The sequence below is a fragment of the Balaenoptera physalus genome (genome assembly GCF_965194825.1).
Source record: "Balaenoptera physalus genome assembly, chromosome: 15".
Classification (NCBI taxonomy): domain Eukaryota; kingdom Metazoa; phylum Chordata; class Mammalia; order Artiodactyla; family Balaenopteridae; genus Balaenoptera; species Balaenoptera physalus.
Genome location: NC_138894.1, coordinates 28,139,190 through 28,157,909, shown reverse-complemented (window position 1 = coordinate 28,157,909; position 18,720 = coordinate 28,139,190). Strand labels below are relative to the sequence as shown.

General features: G+C 38.2%; 1 pseudogene across 1 annotated transcript; it reads right to left on the bottom strand.

Annotated features, from left to right (window-relative positions):
* Positions 1-12,305: 12,305 nt before the first annotated feature.
* LOC309644410 (protein max pseudogene) lies at positions 12,306-18,372 on the bottom strand (annotated as a pseudogene). The gene has a single exon. The product of its transcript is annotated as a protein max pseudogene (transcript).
* Positions 18,373-18,720: the final 348 nt, after the last annotated feature.

The window sequence follows — 18,720 nt, the reverse complement described above, 5'->3', positions numbered from 1 at the left end:
TGTCTGCTCACCCACTGGGGCTGGTGGGGGCTGGGAGCTGAGGCTCGGGCTTCGGAGGTCAGACCCCAAGGAGAGGACTGGGGTGGGTTGCGTGAACACAGCCTGAAGGGGGCTAGTGCACCACAGCTAGCCAGGAACGAGTCCGGGAAAAAGTCTGGAGCTGCCGAAGAGGCAAGAGAGTTTTTGTTGCCTCTTTGTTTCTTGTTGTGGGAGGAGAGGGGAATAAGAACACCACTTAAAGGAGCTCCAGATATGGGCGCTAGCCTCGGCTATCAGCATGGAACCCAGAGACGTGCATGAGACGCTAAGACCGCTGCTGCAGCCACCAAGAAGCCCGTGTGCAAGCATAGGTCACTATCCACACCTCCCCTCCCGGGAGCCTGTGCAGCCCACCACTGCCATGGTCCTGTGATCCAGGGACAACTTCCCCCGGAGAACACAAGGCACACCTCAGGCTGTTGCAATGTCATGCTGGCCTCTGCCACTGCAGGTTCACTCCGCATTCCGTACCCCTCCCTCCCACCGGCCTGAGTGAGCCAGAGCCCCCTAATCAGCTGCTCCTTTAACCCCGTCCTGTCTGAGCGAAGAAGAGATGCCCTCAGGTGACCTACAAACAGAGGTGGAGCCAAATCCAAAGCTGAAGCCAGGAGCTGTGCGAACAAAGAAGAGAAAGGGAAATCTCTCCCAGCAGCCTCAGGAGCAGTGGATTAAATCTCCACAATCAACGTGATGTACCCTGCATCTGTGGAATACCTGAATACACAACGAATCACCCCAAATTGAGGAGGTGGACTTTGGGAGCAATGATATATATATATATTTTTTCCCTTTTTCTCTTTTTGTGAGTGTGTATGTGTATGCTTCTGTGTGTGATTTTCTCTGTATAGCTTTGTTTTTACCATTTCTTCTAGGGTTCTGTATGTCCTTTTGTTTTTGTGGTTTTTTGTTTTGTTTTTTTTAGTATAGTTTTTAGTGCTTGTTATTATTGGTGGATTTATTTTTTGGTTTGGTTGCTCTTTCTTTCTTTCTTTTTATTACCTAAAAATTTTTTTAATAATTATTTTTTATTTTAATTATTTTATTTTATCTTTTCTTTCTTTCTTTCTTTCTTTTTTTTCTCCCTTTTATTCTGAGCCGTGTGGATGACAGGCTCTAGGTGCTCCAGCCAGGCGTCAGGGCTTCTCCTCTGAGGTGGGAGAGCCAAGTTCAGGTTGGTCCACAAGAGACCTCCCAGCTCCACATAATATCAAATGGTGAAAATCTCCCAGAGATCTCCATCTCAATGCCAAGACCCAGCTCCACTCAATGACCAGCAAGGTACAGTGCTGCACACCCTATGCCAAACAACTAGCAAGACAGGAACACAAACCCACCCATTAGCAGAGAGGCTGCTTAAAATCATAATAAAGTCACAGACACCCCAAAACACACCACAACACATAGACCTGCCCACCAGAAAGACAAGATACAGCCTCATCCACCAGAACACAGGCACTAGTCCCCTCCACCAGGAAGCCTACACAACCCACTGAACCAACCTTAGCCACTGGGGCAGACACCAAAAACAACGGGAACTACGAACCTGCAACCTGCGAAAAGGAGACCCCAAACACAGTAAGTTAAGCAAAATGAGAAGACAGAGAAACACACAGCAGATGAACGAGCAAGGTAAAAACCCACCAGACCTAACAAATGAAGAGGAAATAGGCAGTCTACCTGAAAAAGAGTTCAGAATAATGATGGTAAAGGTGATCCAAAATCTTGGAAATAGAATGGAGAAAATACAAGAAACGTTTAACAAGGACCTAGAAGAACTAAAGAGCAAACAATCAGTGATGAACAACATAATAAATGAAATTAAAAATTCTCTAGAAGGGATCAATAGCACAATAACTGAAGCAGAAGGACAGATAAGTTACCTGGAAGATAAAATAATGGAAGTAACTACTGCAGAGCACAATAAAGAAAAAAGAATGTAAAGAATTGAGGATAGTCTCAGAGACCTCTTGGACAGCATTAAACGCACCAACATTCGAATTATAGGGCTCCCAGAAGAAGAAGAGAAAAAGAAAGGGACTGAGAAAATATTTGAAGAGATTATAGTTGAAAACTTCCTTAATATGGGAAAGGAAATAGTTAATTAAGTCCAGGAAGCACAGAGAGTCCCATACAGGATAAATCCAAATAGAAACACGCCAAGACACTTATTAATCAAACTATTCAAAAATTAAATACAAAGAAAAAATATTAAAAGTAACAAGGGAAAAACAACAAATAACACACAAAGGACTCCCCATAAGGTTAAGAGCTGATCTTTCAGCAGAAACTCTGCAAGCCAGAAGGGAGTGTCAGGACATACTTAAAGTGATGAAAGGGGAAAACCTACAACCAAAATTACTCTACCCAGCACGGATCTCATTCACATTTGATGGAGAAATTAAAACCTTTACAGACAAGCAAAAGCTAAGAGAATTCAGCACCACCAAACCAGCTTTACCACAAGTGCTAAAGAAACGTCTCTAGGCAGGAAACACAACAGAAGGAAAAGACCTACAATAACAAACCTAAAACAATTAACAAAATGGTAATAGGAATATACATATCAATAATTACCTTAAATGTAAGTGGATTAAATGCTCCAACCAAAAGACATAGACTGGCTGAATGGATAAAAAAAGAAGACCCGTACATATGCTGTCTACAAGAGACCTATGTCAGATCTAGGGACACATACAGACTGAATGTGAGGGGATGAAAAAGGATATTCCATGCAAATGGAAATCAAAAGAAAGCTGGAGTAGCAATACTCATATCAGACAAAATAAACTAAAACAAAGACTATTACAAGAGACAAAGAAGGACACTATATAATGATCAAGGGATCGATCCAAGAGGAAGGTATAACAATTGTAAATATTTATGCACCCAACATAGGAGCACCTCAATATATAAGGCAAATACTAACAGCCATAAAAGGGGAAATGGACAGAAACACAATCATAGTAGGGGACTTTAACACCCCACTTTCACCAATGGACAGATCATCCAAAATGAAAATAAGGAAGGAAACACAAGCTTTAAATGATACATTAAACAAGATGGACTTAATTGATATTTATAGGACACTCCATCCAAAAAGAACAGACTACACTTTCTTCTCAAGTCCTCATGGAACATTCTCCAGGATAGATTATATCTTGGATCACAAATCAACCTTGGTAAATTTAAGAAAATTGAAATAGTTTCAAGTATCCTTTCTGACCACAATGCTATGAGACTAGATATCAATTACAGGAAAAAATCTGTAAAAAATACAAACACATGGATACTAAAAAATACCCTCCTTAATAACCAAGAGATCACTGAAGAAATCAAAGAGGAAATCAAAAAATACCTAGAAACAAATGACAATGAAAACACGACAACCCAAAACCTATGGGATGCAGCAAAAGCAGTTCTAAGAGGGAAGTTTATAGCAATAAAATCCTACCTTAAGAAACAGGAAACATCTCAAATAAAAACCTAACCTTACACCTAAAGCAATTAGAGAAAGAAGAACAAAAAAACCTCAAAGTTTACAGAAGGAAAGAAATCATAAAGATCAGATCAGAAATAAATGAAAAAGAAATGAAGGAAATGTTAGCAAAGATTAATAAAACTTAAGGCTGGTTCTTTGAAAAGATAAGCAAAATTGATTAACCATTAGCCAGACTCATCAAGAAGAAAAGGCAGAAGACTCAAATCAATAGAAGTAGAAATGAAAACGGAGAAGTAACAACTGACACTGCAGACATACAATGGATCATGAGAGATTACTACAGGCAACTATATACCAGTAAAATGGACAACCTGGAAGAAATGGACAAATTCTTAGAAATGCACAACCTTCCGAGCCTGAACTAGGAAGAAATAGAAAACATGAACAGACCAATCACAAGCACTGAAATTGAAACTGTGATTAAAACTCGTCCAACAAACAAAAGCCTAGGACAAGACAGCTTCTCAGGCGAATTCTATCAAACATTTAGAGAAGAGCTAACAGCTATCCTTCTCAAACTCTTCCAAAATATAGCAGAGGGAGGAACACTCCCCAACTCATTCTACGAGGCCATCATCACCCTGATAGCAAAAGCAGACAAAGTTGTCAAAAAGAAAGAAAACTATAGGCCAATATCACTGATGAACATAAATGCAAAAATCCTCAACAAAATACTAGCAAACAGAATCGAACAGCACATTAAAAGTATCATGCACCAAAAAAAAAAAAAACAAAAAAACAAACAAACAAAAAAAAATCATGCACCATGATCAAGTGGGGTTTATCCCAGGAAGGCAAGGATTCTTAAATATACACAAGTCAATCAATGTGATACACCATATGAACAAACTGAAGGAGAAAAACCATATGATCATCTCAATAGATGCAGAGAAAGCTTTCGACAAAATTCAACACCCATTTATGATAAAAATGCTCCAGAAAGTAGGCATAGAGGGAACTTACCTCAACATAATAAAGGCCATATATGACAAACCCACAGCCAACATCATTCTCAATGGTGAAACACTGAAACCATTTCCACTAAGATCAGGAACAAGACAAGGTTGCCCACTCTCACCACTATTATTCAACATAGTTTTGGAAGTTTTAGCCACAGCAATCAGAGAAGAAAAAGAAATAAAAGGAATCCAAATCGGAAAAGAAGAAGTAAAGCTGTCACTGTTTGCAGATGACATGATACTCTACATAGAGAATCCTAAAGATGCTACCAGAAAACTACTAGAGCTAATCAATGACTTTGGTAAAGTAGCAGGATACAAAACTAATGCACAGAAATCTCTTGCATTCCTATACACTACTGATGAAAAATCTGAAAGTGAAATTAAGAAAACACTCCCATTTACCATTGCCACAAAGAGAGTATAATATCTAGGAATAAACCTACCTAAGGAGACAAAAGACCTGTATGCAGAAAATTATGACACTGATGAAAGAAATTAAAGATGATAAAAACAGATGGAGAGATATACCATGTTCTTGGATTGGAAGAATCAACATTGTGAAAATGACTCTACTACCCAAAGCAATCTACAGAGTCAATGCAATCCCTATCAAACTACCACTGGCATTTTTCACAGAACTAGAACAAAAAATTTCACAATTTGTATGGAAACACAAAAGACCCTGAATAGCCAAAGCAATATTGAGAAAGAAAAACGGAGCTGGAGGAATCAGGCTCCCTGACTTCAGACTATACTAGAAAGCTACAGTAATCAACACAGTATGGTACTGGCATAAAAACAAATATATACATCAATGGAACAGGATAGAAAGCCCAGAGATAAACCCACGCACATATGCTCACCTTATCTTTGATAAAGGAGGCAATAATATACAGTGGAAAAAAGACAACCTCTTCAATAAGTCGTGCTGGGAAAACTGGGCAGCTACATTTAAAAGAATGAAATTAGTACACTCTCTAACACCATACACAAAAATAAACTCAAAATGGATTAAAGACCTAAATTTAAAGCTAGACACTATAAAACTCTTAGAGCAAAACATAGGCACAACACTCTATGACATAAATCACAGCAAGATCCTTTTTACCCACCTCCTAGAGAAATGGAAATAAAAACAAAACAAAACAAAAAAAATGGGACCTAATGAAACTTAAAAGCTTTTGCACAACAAGGAAACCATAAACAAGATGAAGGGACAACCCTCAGAATGGGAGAAAATATTTTCCAATGAAGCAGAAGACAAATAATTAATCTCCAAAATTTACAAGCAGCTCATGCAGCTCAATATCCAAAAAACGAACAACCCAATCCAAAAATGGGCAGAAGACCTAAATAGACATTTCTTCAAAGAAGATATACAGATAGTCAACAAACTCATGAAACAATGCTCAACATCGTTAATCATTAGGGAAATGCAAATCAAAACTACAATGAGATATCATCTCACACTGGTCAGAATGGCCATCATAAAAAAAATCTACAAACAATAAATGCTGGAGAAGGTGTGGAGAAAGGGAACCCTCTTGCACTGTTTTTGGGAATGTAAATTGATACAGCCACTATGGAGAACAGTATGGAGGTTCCTTAAAAAACTAAAAATAGAACTACCATACGACCCAGCAATCCCACTACTGGGCATATACCCTGAGAAAACCATAATTCAAAAAGAGTCATGTACCACAATGTTCATTGCAGCTCTATTTACAATAGCCAGGACATGGAAGCAACCTAAGTGTCCATCATTAGATGAATGGATAAAGAAGATATGGCACATATATACAATGGAATATTACTCAGCCATAAAAAGAAACGAAATTGAGTTATTTGTAGTGAGGTGGATGGACCTAGAGTCTGTCATACAGAGTGAAGTAAGTCAGAAAGAGAAAAACAAATACCGTATGCTAACACATATATATGGAATCTAAAAAACACACAAATAAAAATGGTCATGAAGAACCTAGTGTCAAGACGGGAATTAAGACGCAGACCTACTAGAGAATGGACTTGAGGATATGGGGAGGGGGAAGGGTTAGCTGGGACAAAGTGAGAAAGTGGCATAGACATATATACACTACCAAATGTAAAATAGATAGCTAGTGGGAAGCAGCCGCATAGCACAGGGAGATCAGCTCGGTGCGTTGTGACCACGTAGAGGGGTGGGAGAGGGAGGGTGGGAGGGAGGGAGACACAAGGGTCAAGAGATATGGGGATATGTGCTTATGTATAACTGATTCACTTTGTTATAAGGCAGAAACTAACACACCATTGTAAAGCAATTATACTGTTAAAATAAATAATAAATAAATAAATAAATAAAATTGCTTTGAAAAAATACACTTGATTCAAGTGTTCAAAGAACAGAGATTTGTTTTAAGAAAATTTGTAGGAATATGACAATTTGAAGTTTAAGAAATTCTGGATAAATGAGGATGTAACCAAAATCTAGTTGCTCTTTTACGTATAAGCTAAACCACTATGGCCATCTCTTTAGACAAGCATTTTAAAATTTCAGAGATATTAAACTCCCTAAATGCCCAAGGCAAAGAAAGTATAATAACTAATGTAGGAAGCTAAGTAGATTATTAACATTCATAAAAAAATTTCCAAATTAATGACCTAGAGAGAATAATATTTGAGTTTATTGATTCTAACAAAAGACACATCTGTAATAATGAGTAAATGATGGCCATTTGAGTTTTACCTTGTGGTGGGGTTGGGCTATGGTAAAGATGTGTAAAGTGGTTACTACATTTTATAACCTTGGAAAAGCTCTTTGTGAAGTAGCCTCATTATAACTAGCTTAAATTTCTTGAACTTTATAGAATCAAATTTGAAAGGCAGCCATGTTAGAATAAATATTCCATTATGATCTGTGACTTGTAAATACAGAATTTTTGAGAGAACTGAGAAGTGAAAAGTTTATCTCACCAACTGTATATTTTTTGAACACAACTACCAACTAGCTTTATTATTCTCTGTACATCCCATCATTTTAATAAACCAAATTCATCTTTGTGTGTGTGTGTGTGTGTGTGTATGTGTGTATGTGTGTGTGTGTGTTGTTGATAATGCTGTTTGGACTGGATTATTTCTGCTCCTTAGGCCTTGTAAGTGACAGGCATGAGTTGAAACAAAACTACAAATTATATTTAGTTTAATTTAATGCAGTTTCTTTTCAAATGAAAGTAGATTTTTAGTTCATCTTTAGATTTTTAGTTCATCTTCATCTCCTTTACAACTGATACTGATGATTCCTTGTCTTTGAATTCAATGATACTGTAAAAGCTGAACTTTTAGCAATAAAGCTACAGAGAGCCAGAAATTTCAATGAGTTTTTTCAGTCCAAACAGTGTAACTGGCTTATTGAACTTGGTGACATATAAGTATGAAAATATTTTTCCTCCATCTACTGCTTATAATCATACTCTGTTGCATCTCCCCTTTTTGCCTCTTAACCACCTCTTGGGCACTTTTAGATATTAAAACACAATCCAGTCCGACTCTAATGTCATCTTCTACCTAATTCCCAACAGATGACTGACCTATGGCTGGATGGGTTTATAGTGGGAAGGTGGTGTGGTCATTTCTTCACTTTTCCGAGCTACTTTGGGTTAGGGCAATGAGAGGGAACAGGGTAAAAGGCCCTGTACTTACTGGCTTTCTATTATAATATTTTCTTACACATTGCAGTTTTCCCAGACAACAGTGATAGATGAGTGATCCCTCTCTGTGCAAGCATGAAGATGCTGTTCTCTCTTGGGACCTTTGTATGGGTTCTTCTGAGGCACCTGCAGGAAGACCTCCAAAGATGCCCCCATAGGAGACTTGACTCTGGCTTCTGATTTTCTACCCCACTTTCCTCTTTCTGCCTCCCTGCTTTCTCCCCACAGTCTCTTGTAGACTCCATTCCAGCTACCTTGCATATGTGCCCACTCGACTCAATGCAAATGACATATCTTTGACATGACAAAGGATGAGACTGCAGGCTTCCTCCTGTTACCCCGATTTTGTCCTGCCACTTCTCACTGATTCTCATCTCCTCTAGTTCAAAAAGGCACAGGAGGGCTTTTCAGTAATCTGCTTCAAAAGCTAACTTTATAATGAGATGTGTCTCCCCTTCCTGTAGGCCTCTGCATCTCAATAAGTGAGTCCCTTTGTTCCTCCCTTGGTAGTTTGGGGAGAGGGAAACTTCCTCTCTTCATTCAGTGCGATCAAGAAGAAAAGCTGAAGCCCTTCTTTTTAGATTGACTGCTCACAATTCTGATGACATTTTGGATCCCAACCTAGTCATTTGTTAATAGGCACTGGAAGTGAGGATAGCAGGTGGAAAGTAGACAGGGTCAGTGTGGCTGGCTCTTGGTTGGCCAGAGGATGCGTCCAGTCCCAGTGGTTTTCTTTTCTTTATTAATGATGGGGTCCTTACCTTGTCTTTGTCCCCAGTTAACTACTTGTTTTGTTAGGAAATGACCAGGATGATGTGCAAGAGCCCAGATCATCATGGACCATAAATAGGAATCTGTGCAGAACCAGATCAGAAGATGATGCCAGAAAAAGAGGGCTGGGGCCATAGTCCTGTAGACACCACTCCTCCAGCCACTCCTGGCTCAGCAGTCAGTAGCATATCCTTAATAATTGACTGATAGCAAACACCAGAACCCACTGTAGTGACACCTCTGGAAGTTTGCTTCTAGTGATCTACTAATTATAATTTGGTAATTATAAATTGTTCTATTAGCTCAACAGCATGAAATTGACAATTTTTTTCTAATCAAATATCAAATATTGGTAATTGAGAATATTAAACCTAAATACAATGTGAATTTAGTCATTCTTAACCAATCCTGTTATTTTGTTTGAGTTCAGAGATGCAAACTCCCTCTGACAGAGGAGAAAAATTGAGAGTTTTCAGCCAAAAGCCCCTGACTTCTACTCTAGTTTAATAAAAAGGCAAAACTGATGAGCTTCCCCTGCTTACTGAAGGGAATTTAAACAGGGATGAAAGGGCAAACTTTAACAACAAGAGGTTTTTTTTCCTTTAAATTTAAAATAATTGTTTTGATATGTTTAAAAAATATTTCTAGTTATTCTTTTTATTAAGAAGAATAAAAGAATGCCATGTGTTATCTGAAAAATAATAATGCTAAAGGAAGTCAGGGAAATCTGATTCTAGTTTTAAAATTTGTCAATTGTAAAATATTCTGTTAAGTGAATTCAGATGGAATGTTCCAGAATTACATTGTTTCCACCATTACTATTGTTTCCAGGCAGCTATGTCAAAGAAACTCTGGTTTGTGGGATATAGGTATTCTTACGAGGTTGTTAGGGAAATAAAACAGTATCATAAGCAAAAGACCTCTCTGTAATCAATATGGAAGAGAGACACAGAACATAATTTTAATATTGGGTAATTATCAGAACTACATGCATGTAAAGTACCACTAAAGAAAAAAAATAACTACAAAGTTTAGTCAGAATTTTACACAAATTTATACAGAAAAGTAGAAGACGTAACAACTGAAACTTCTGTTATCTCCTTGAGAGACCAGGGATACACTTATGATTACCTTATGTATACTTTATGTAGACCCAGAGCTAATTCTGGAGGTGCTTACAGTTTCAAGGTCAGAAGTCCTGTAAAACATACACTGCAATATTAAATGTTTGAGACTTTTAATTAGGCCTGTTGTGTGCTCAAGGATACATCCTGGTGAGAGGGAAGGTGTTCTGAAGCAGTCTCCCTCCTCCAGGAAAATGTCATTGGTGTACCCTTACAAGATCCTGGTGAGAGTGTTTATTGATGGTTACATTTTTAACAATCAATTTGTCAATTTGTTGTGTATCACAAAACTTAAACATATTCACACCTTTTGACCCTGCAATTCAAGTTCTAGAAGTAAATTTGTAATAAATATTTACATTTCTTTTATTATACAGGGAAGTTTGTCTCAGAATTTTTAGATACAAGAGGAAGAATCTAATGTCTATCAATAAGTATTGGTTAAATTAAACATGGTGCAGTCATGTGATAAAATATTTTAATGTTCTGAATATATTTAATTACATGGAAAAGGCTCAAATTATTATGTGAACAAAACCCCACATGACAAAATTATTTGTATATATGATCTCAATATTTATCCTAGATACGTTCAGGAAAAAATCCAAAGGATTTTGATAAGGCTAAGTCTAAAAGATGTATGAGAAAGAACTTACATTTTACTCTATGCTTTGTCTATATTTTCTATAGTTTACATTTTTATTCAGAAAAAACAAATGCTGTCAAAAACAAAGTGAAATAAATTGTAGTGAACTAGCATTTAGTAGGAGTTGCTGTTCAAGAATATCTAATCATTTTTAATAAAAATTCTTTTCAAACTCTCCATTTGTGCTGTAGAAGGGACATCTGTTTTTATATCTCTCTGTAGGTATCTCATTTGTACATATTTTCTCTGAGTACCTGGGGTCTATTTTATAAGTGCATTTCTGCTACAACTCCATTTGATCTTGAAAAAACATCAGACCAGGAGCTGAAAATCTAAATCACAGTTCTAACTCTGTTATGATCTGGTGATAAGTCTGTAGACACATTTATTTTTTATATTCTTTTTTAAAAAAATATTCTTTTCTATTATGGTTTATCATAGGATATTCAAAATAGTTCTCTGTGCTATAAAGTAGGACCTTGTTGTTTATCCTTTCTAAATGTAAAAGCTTACATCTGCTAACCCCAACCTCCTACTCTATCCCTCCCCCAACATGCTCCCCCTTGGCAACCACCAGTCTGTTCTCTATGTTCATGATCTGTTTATACTTCATAGATAGGTTCATTTGTGTCATATTTTAGATTCCACATATAAATGATATCATATGGTATTTGTGTTTCTTTTTCTGACTTACTTCACTTAGTATGATAATCTCTAGTTGCATCCATGTTGCTGCAGATGGCATTATTTTATTCTTTTTTATGGCTGAGTAGTATTCCATTGTATATATGTACCACATTTTCTTTATCCATTTATCTGTTGATGCACATTTAGGTTGTTTCCATGTCTTGGCTATTGTGAATAGTGCTGCTATGAACATAGGGGTGTATGTATCTTTTTGAATTATAGCTTGTCTGGATATATGCCCAGCAGTGGGATTGCTGGATCGTATGGTAATTTTTTTTTTTTTAAGGATAAAATAAGTTTTTATTTATAGTCTAATAGTAAAGGGGAAGCCTTAACTTGCAAGACAATTCTTCAGCAGTATGTACAACATACTTTTTATCTCCATGGAATGGAATCAAACACGGACTGAGACTACAGAGTATACACTAGAAATCAGCAAATGCCAGGAACAGAGTAGGAAAAAGACAAAGAAATGAGGCCTAAACACACAAAACCCTTCACTGGGATCTGCGGACTGCAGCCAGAACCAGGGCTGGATCACATAATGGGGACAGGTTCCAGGACAGCTAGAAGGGGAGGGGGACGAGGGTGGGGAGGTGTCTGCACTGGGGTGTGGGTTTAGTATGAGGTGAACCACTCTTGGTATTTACATAGAAAATCAGTTGGCTCTATTTCTTAGAAATACACATGGAAAGAAAGGAAGATTTGATCATTACTTTATGAATCTGTCGTTTTGCAATACCGACATCATCAGAAATAGGGACAATTCACTCAGATTCAAATTTCAGTAGCAGGAAATAAATATCAAAACATCATCACTGGCCCTCAATACAAAACCTCTACCCCACCCGACCCTCCCTCCTTGTCCCGACCCCTCCCACCCCCTGGCGGCTACCGCTTCACTGCTGCTGTCCCCCCACAAACCACACGAGTGTCACGCGGCCCTCCCTAAGGCTGGCTGAGAGAAGCAGGAGTGAAACAGGCCAAAGACTCTACACTGCAAATCTGTCCCCACTTCCTTTTATACCACAAACTTCTTCAAGGATCTGGTCTTTCAGCAGGAGCGATAAATAGCCTTTTAGGGAAAAAAAAAATCCTTAAAAAGAAGGGGGAATAATTCTGATTACTCCAAACTGGTCATCTTCTTAAAGTAGAGCAGTCCACAGATTCACAAAGTCTATCAAACAGCGGTGAGGGTGGCCAGGGAGGAGAGGCCTGGGAGGGGCAGGAGTCCCCCGGGCACATGCACCCGGCAGGGCTGGAGGAGCTGGTGGGTGGTCAGGACACCATGTGCTCGGAGGTCTGGCTGGCCTTCTGTCCTCCACAGAAAAAGCTGCCAAGTTGGGGTGTTTTGGTTTGAATATTCCTGGTGGGGACAGGGAATCCCTGAAGGGAAACGTTAAAAAAATATATAGTGGAAATGGGGAAGGAGAACGAGAGCTGTTGTCCAAGAGCTTCTACGTAAAAATAAAATTAAAAAATAAAAATAAAAATAAAGAGAAGGAGAAAAAAATAAAGAGTCTCTTAAATGGTTCTGAGGGTTTTAAAGATGAACTGAAAGGAGGATAAGATGATGGAGGAGACAGACAGTTTTTATTGCTGGCCTGCCCCATGGAGCTTAGCTGGCCTCCATCCGGAGCTTCTTCCTGCTTTGGGGCTCTTCGGGCTCCGACTCCGAGCTGGAGTCTGAGCCCCCAACGAAGGCAGAGATGGTGCTGTCCTTGGTGTTGGTGTAGAGTCTTTTGTCTGAGGAGGGGTAGTTGGTCTGCAGTTGGGCACTCGACCTCGCCTTCTCCAGTGCACGGACTTGCTGCTCCAGAAGAGCATTCTGCCGCTTGAGGTCATCAATATCTTGCTGGTGTGTGTGGTTTTTCCTTCACATATACTGGATATACTCTGTGGCTTTGTCTAGGATTTGGGCCCGGGATGCCTTCTCTCCTTGGAGTGATGGGACCGAGTCCCGCAAACTGTGAAAGCTGTCTTTGATGTGGTCCCTACGTTTTCGTTCCAGTGCATTATGATGACCCCGTTTGTCAGCATAGCTCTCCACCTCGATGTCATCATTATCACTCATTTCCTATGGCCCAGGGAGAGGCCACTGCAGCAGCGGCGGGGAAGGGGGAGGGGTGGAGGGGAGGGGGAAGTCACCGACAACAACAAGCCGAGTCACCCCACACACACATTCACTCACTCACTCACTCGCTCTCTCACTCACACACAACATGGACGAGAAACACCTCCTCACTGCAGCACCGGATCAACGGCGGCCCATATGGTAATTTTATTTTTAGTTTTCTGAGGAACCTCCATACTGTTTTCCACAGTGGCTGTACCAACTTACATTCCCACCAACAGTGTAGGAGAGTTCCCTTTTCTCCACACCCTCTCCAGCCATTGTTATTTGTACCCTTTTTAGTGATGACCATTCTGACCAGTATGAGGTGGCACCTCATTATAGTTTTGATTTGCATTTCTCTAATAATTAGAGATGTTGAGCATCTTTTCATGTACCTGTTGGCCATCTGTATGTCTTCTTTGGAGAAATGTCTATTTAGGTCTTCTGCCTATTTTTTGATTGGGCTGTTTGTTTTGTTGTTGCTGTTGTTGTCAAGTTGTATGAGCTGTTTGTATATTTTGGAAATTAAGCCATATTCAGTTGCATCATTTGCAATTATTTTCCCCCATTCTGTAGATTGTCTTTTCATTTTATTTATGGTTTCCTTTGCTCTGCAAAAGCTTGTAAGTTTGATTAGGTCCCATTTATTTATTTTTGCTTTTATTTCTATTGCTTTGGGAGACTGACCTAAGAAAACATTGGTACGATTTATGTCAGAGAGTGTTTTGCCTATGTTCTCTTCTAGGAGTTTTATGGTGTCATGTCTTATGTTGAAGTCTTAAAGCCTTTTTGAGCTTATTTTTGTGTATGGTGAGAGGGTCTGTTCTAACTTCATTGATTTACATGTAGTTGTCCAACTTTTCCAACTCCACTTGCTGAAGAGAATGTCTTTTTCCCATTGTATATTCTTGCCTCCTTTGTCAAAGATTAATTTACCATAGGTGTGTGGTTTATTTCTGGGCTCTCTATTCTGTTCCATTGATCCATATATCTGTTTTTGTGACAATACCATGTTGTTTTGTTTACTGTAGCTTTGTAGAATTGTCTGAAGTCTGGGAGGGTTATGTCTCCTGTTTTGTTCTTATTTTCAGGATTCCTTTGGCAATTCTGGCTCTTTTATGATTCCATAGGAATTTTAGGATTATTTGTTCTAGTTCTGTGAAAAATGTCATTGGTAATTTGATAGGGATCACATTAAATCTGTAGATTGCTTTGTGTAGTATGGCCATTTTAACAATATTAATTCTTCCAATCCAAGAACATGGGACATCTTTCCATTTTTTTTGAATCATCTTCAATTTCCTTTATTAACATTTTATAGTTCTCAGCATGTAAGTCTTTCACCTCCTTGGTCAGGTTTATTCCTAAGTATTTTAATTTTGGGGGGGGTGATTTTAAAATTTATTTTTTTAATATTCCCTTTCTAATATTTCATTGTTGGTGTAAAGAAATGCAACAAATTTCTGTATGCTAATCTTGTATCATGCTACATTGCTGAATCAGTTTATCAGTTCTAGTAGTTTTTGTGTGGAATCTTTAGGGTTTTCTATGTATAATATCATATCATCTGCATAGAATAACAATTTTACCTCTTCCCTTCCAGTTTGGATACCTTTTGTTTCTTTTTCTCATCTGATTGCTGTAGCTAGGACTTCCAGTACTATGTTGAATAGAAGAGGTAAGAGTGGTTATCTTTGTCTTATTCCAGATTTTAGTGTGAAGGCCTTCAGCTTTTTACCATTGATTATTATATTGGCTGTGGGTTTGTCATAAATAGCATTTATTATCTTGAGATATGTTCCCTCTATATCCACTTTGTTAAGAGTTTTTATTATTAATGGATGTTGAATTTTGTCAAATGCTTTTTCTGCATCTATTGAGATGATTGTGTGATTTTGTCTTTTCTTTTATTTCTGTGGTGTATCACATTGATTTGTGTATATTGAACCATTCTTGTGAACTTGGGATGAATCCCACTTGGTCGTGGTGTATAATCTTTTCAAAGTGTTGTTGGATTCAGTTTGCTAACATTTTGTTGATAATTTTCGCATCTATATTCATCAAAGATATTGGCCTGTAATTTTCTTTTTTGGTGGTGTCTTTGTCTGGTTTTGATATCAGGGTGATGGTGGCTTCATGGAATGAATTTGGGAGTGTTCTCTGCTCTTCAATTTTTTGGAAGAATTGGAGAAGGATCAGCATAAGTTCTTCTTTTTATGTTTCATAGAATTCACCTATGAAGCCATCTGGTTCTGGACTTTTGTTTGTAGGGAGTTTTTAAATTATAGATTCTACCTCACTTCTAGTCATCAGTCTGTTCAAATTATCTGTTTCTTCTTAATTCAATTTTGGTGGGCTGTATGTTTCTGGAAACTTGTCCATTTCTTCTAGGTTGTCGAATTTGTTGGCATACAATTGTCATAGTGTTCCCTTATTATTGTTATTATATTTTTGTATTTCTGTGGTATCAATTGTTATGTCTCCTTTTTCATTTCTTATTTTGTTTATTTGTGTTCTTTCTCTTTTCTTCTTGGTGAGCCTGGCCAGAGGTTTGTCAATCTTGTTTATCCTTTCAAAGAACCAGCTCTATTGTTTTTTTAAATCTCTATTTTACTTATTTATTCTCTGCTTTTTATTATTTCTTCCTTCTCCTGAATTTGGGTTTTATTTGTTCTTCTTTTTCTAATTCTTTCAAGTGGTAAGTTAGGTTGTTTATTTGAGATTTTTCTTGCTTTTTGAGGAAGGCCTATATCACTGTGAACTTCCCTCTAAGAACTGCTTTTGCTGCATCCCATAGATTTTGTCTGGTTGTGTTTTTATTGTCATTTGTGTAGACACATTTTTAACTTCTGCCCACTCTGGTTTGTCTGCCATTGTACATAATAGAGACAGAGGAGCCCAAATCCTATAGCACTCAGCCAGATTCACCTAAGTGCAGGTGGTGGGTTGGGAGATTACAAACTTAGGAAGAGCAGACACTGAAGGCTTATGTGAGTGGAGGAAGAGAAGGGAGGCTCCATCTTTCCAGGATCTCCTTCTCCAAGGAAGAGAAAGAAAGTAAAGATTTTTTTGTCTTTTTGTAGGATGAAATCCAAGTTGTTGCTGTTCTCTGTGATGGAGGAAGTGGGTAGAATAGTCAAAGCAAATAGAAAATACCAATACAAGTTACTCAGAAGGGCTAAACTACTTTTATGGTTTAAAAACATGTCTTTCAAATTAAAAAAAATATTGAGAATGCCTCAGTTTGTCTCTAATATAAACAGAAAAACTCTAATTATAAGGATCTTTCAGATGCTTTTTGATTGAGAAGTTACAATAGTTTTTAAAGGGGATGCTCAAACAAATATTCACACTTATTTGAGTTTTTTTTTAGTATTTAAAAATCTTGAATATTGGTAATTCACATATGGCAGATACAGTGATTTTCAGGTAAAGGGATTATCCCATTGTCTGGAGACCCAACTATGCTCGATGAATTAAACTTTATTGTATTCTTTTTAACATCTGAAGATTTACCACTAGATGGCACTTAAAATCCATGAGACACAGAGGCCTGCTTCAACTGGGAGGCAAAAGACACAGGACAGGAATGCAATTTGAGTTCTTAGAACAATATTATCTACTTTGCAGGAGAGGAAGAAAAGCAGATCCAATATTATTTTGAGACAATGAAAGGGTAGAATTTTAAAGTGAACCATAAATGGTAGAATGTTCCTCTTTGAATATAATTTCCCTTCACCTAAATCTATATTGATGAGCAGGTTTTTAATATTAAGACAACAGGCTGTTGGACTAATGAGAGTTTGGCATAAATAGTGAAGGGTTGTATTCTTTCTGAAGAGGTGTGGAGCATGCACAGAGGATCTGAATGTGGGGTTTTGATACCAGCTCAGTGCCTGCTCTGTTGTTTGGCAACAAGCTAACTGCTCTTTTTTGCCTATGGTTTGTGCTTCTCTCATACATCAGGGGAGCAAAACCCAATATAAGTTCACCATAATGCACAAAATGGAGTAGTGGAGTGTAACGATTGATTTCAGAGACATAGTAACAGCCAACCATCTCACTGAATGTGCAATCAGATATGGATGTAGTGACAGGTGGACTTGGAGAAATGGTTGGAGTTCATTTTTAGCCAAGGCATTATGTAATACCATCAAAGGAAACACAGAGACAATTAAACGACAGCCAGACCTGCAGCACTAGGTACCAGGCAGTGTGTGCAGCCAGCACACAGAGAGGGGAAAGATGACTGGATTGAGAGTCCGGGTGAAGATTTGATTTAAACTCTACAGCCAATCACCAGTGTGACTTGGGCAAATTAAAATGTCTTTGAGCCTCTGTTTCTCACTTAAATTTGAAGAGTTTAATTTATATGATTTCTGAAATCCCATGTAAATTTTCTAGATCATGTCAGATCATAATTTTTTAATTTAGTCATCACAACAATTTTTTCATGTGGGCATAGCAGAAAGTTTATTATCCTCTCTGTTTTCTACAACAGGAAATGGAAGCTGAGAAAGGTTCCAAGGCTGGACACAGTCTACTGCTGCTCAAAGTGTGGCCTGGGCTGTATCAGATTTGTTTGGAAGAATGAGGGAAATGCAGACTCTCTGGCCTGATCCTGGAGCTAATAAACCAGAATCTTCATTTTTAACAAGATCCCAGTTAATTCATATGCACACTAGTTTGAGAAACACTGTGATGTACTACACTTCTTGAAAAAGTCCCAGACTGCTGACCCCAGGATAGCTAATTTTATAGCTATGATTTCTCCTTTTATTCTTTTCCTTTGAGAACATCCTTGAACTGAGGGGTGAGATTGATTTTTTTTTTTTTTTTAAAGAGCTTCTGACGTATGTATGTATGTATGTATGTATGTATGTATGTATTTATTTATTTATTTATTTGCTGTGTTAGGTCTTCATTTCTATGTGAGGGCTTTCTCTAGTTGTGGCATGTGGGGGCCACTCTTCATCGCGGTGCACGGGCCTTTCACTGTCATGGCCTCTCTCATTGCGGGGCACAGGCTCCAGACGCGCAGGCTCAGTAGTTGTGGCTCACAGGCCTAGTTGCTCCGCGGCATGTGGGATCTTCCCAGACCAGGGCTCGACCCGTGTCCCCTGCATTGGCAGGCAGATTCTCAACCACTGCGCCACCAGAGAAGCCCTGATTCATTTTTTGGACAAATATTTA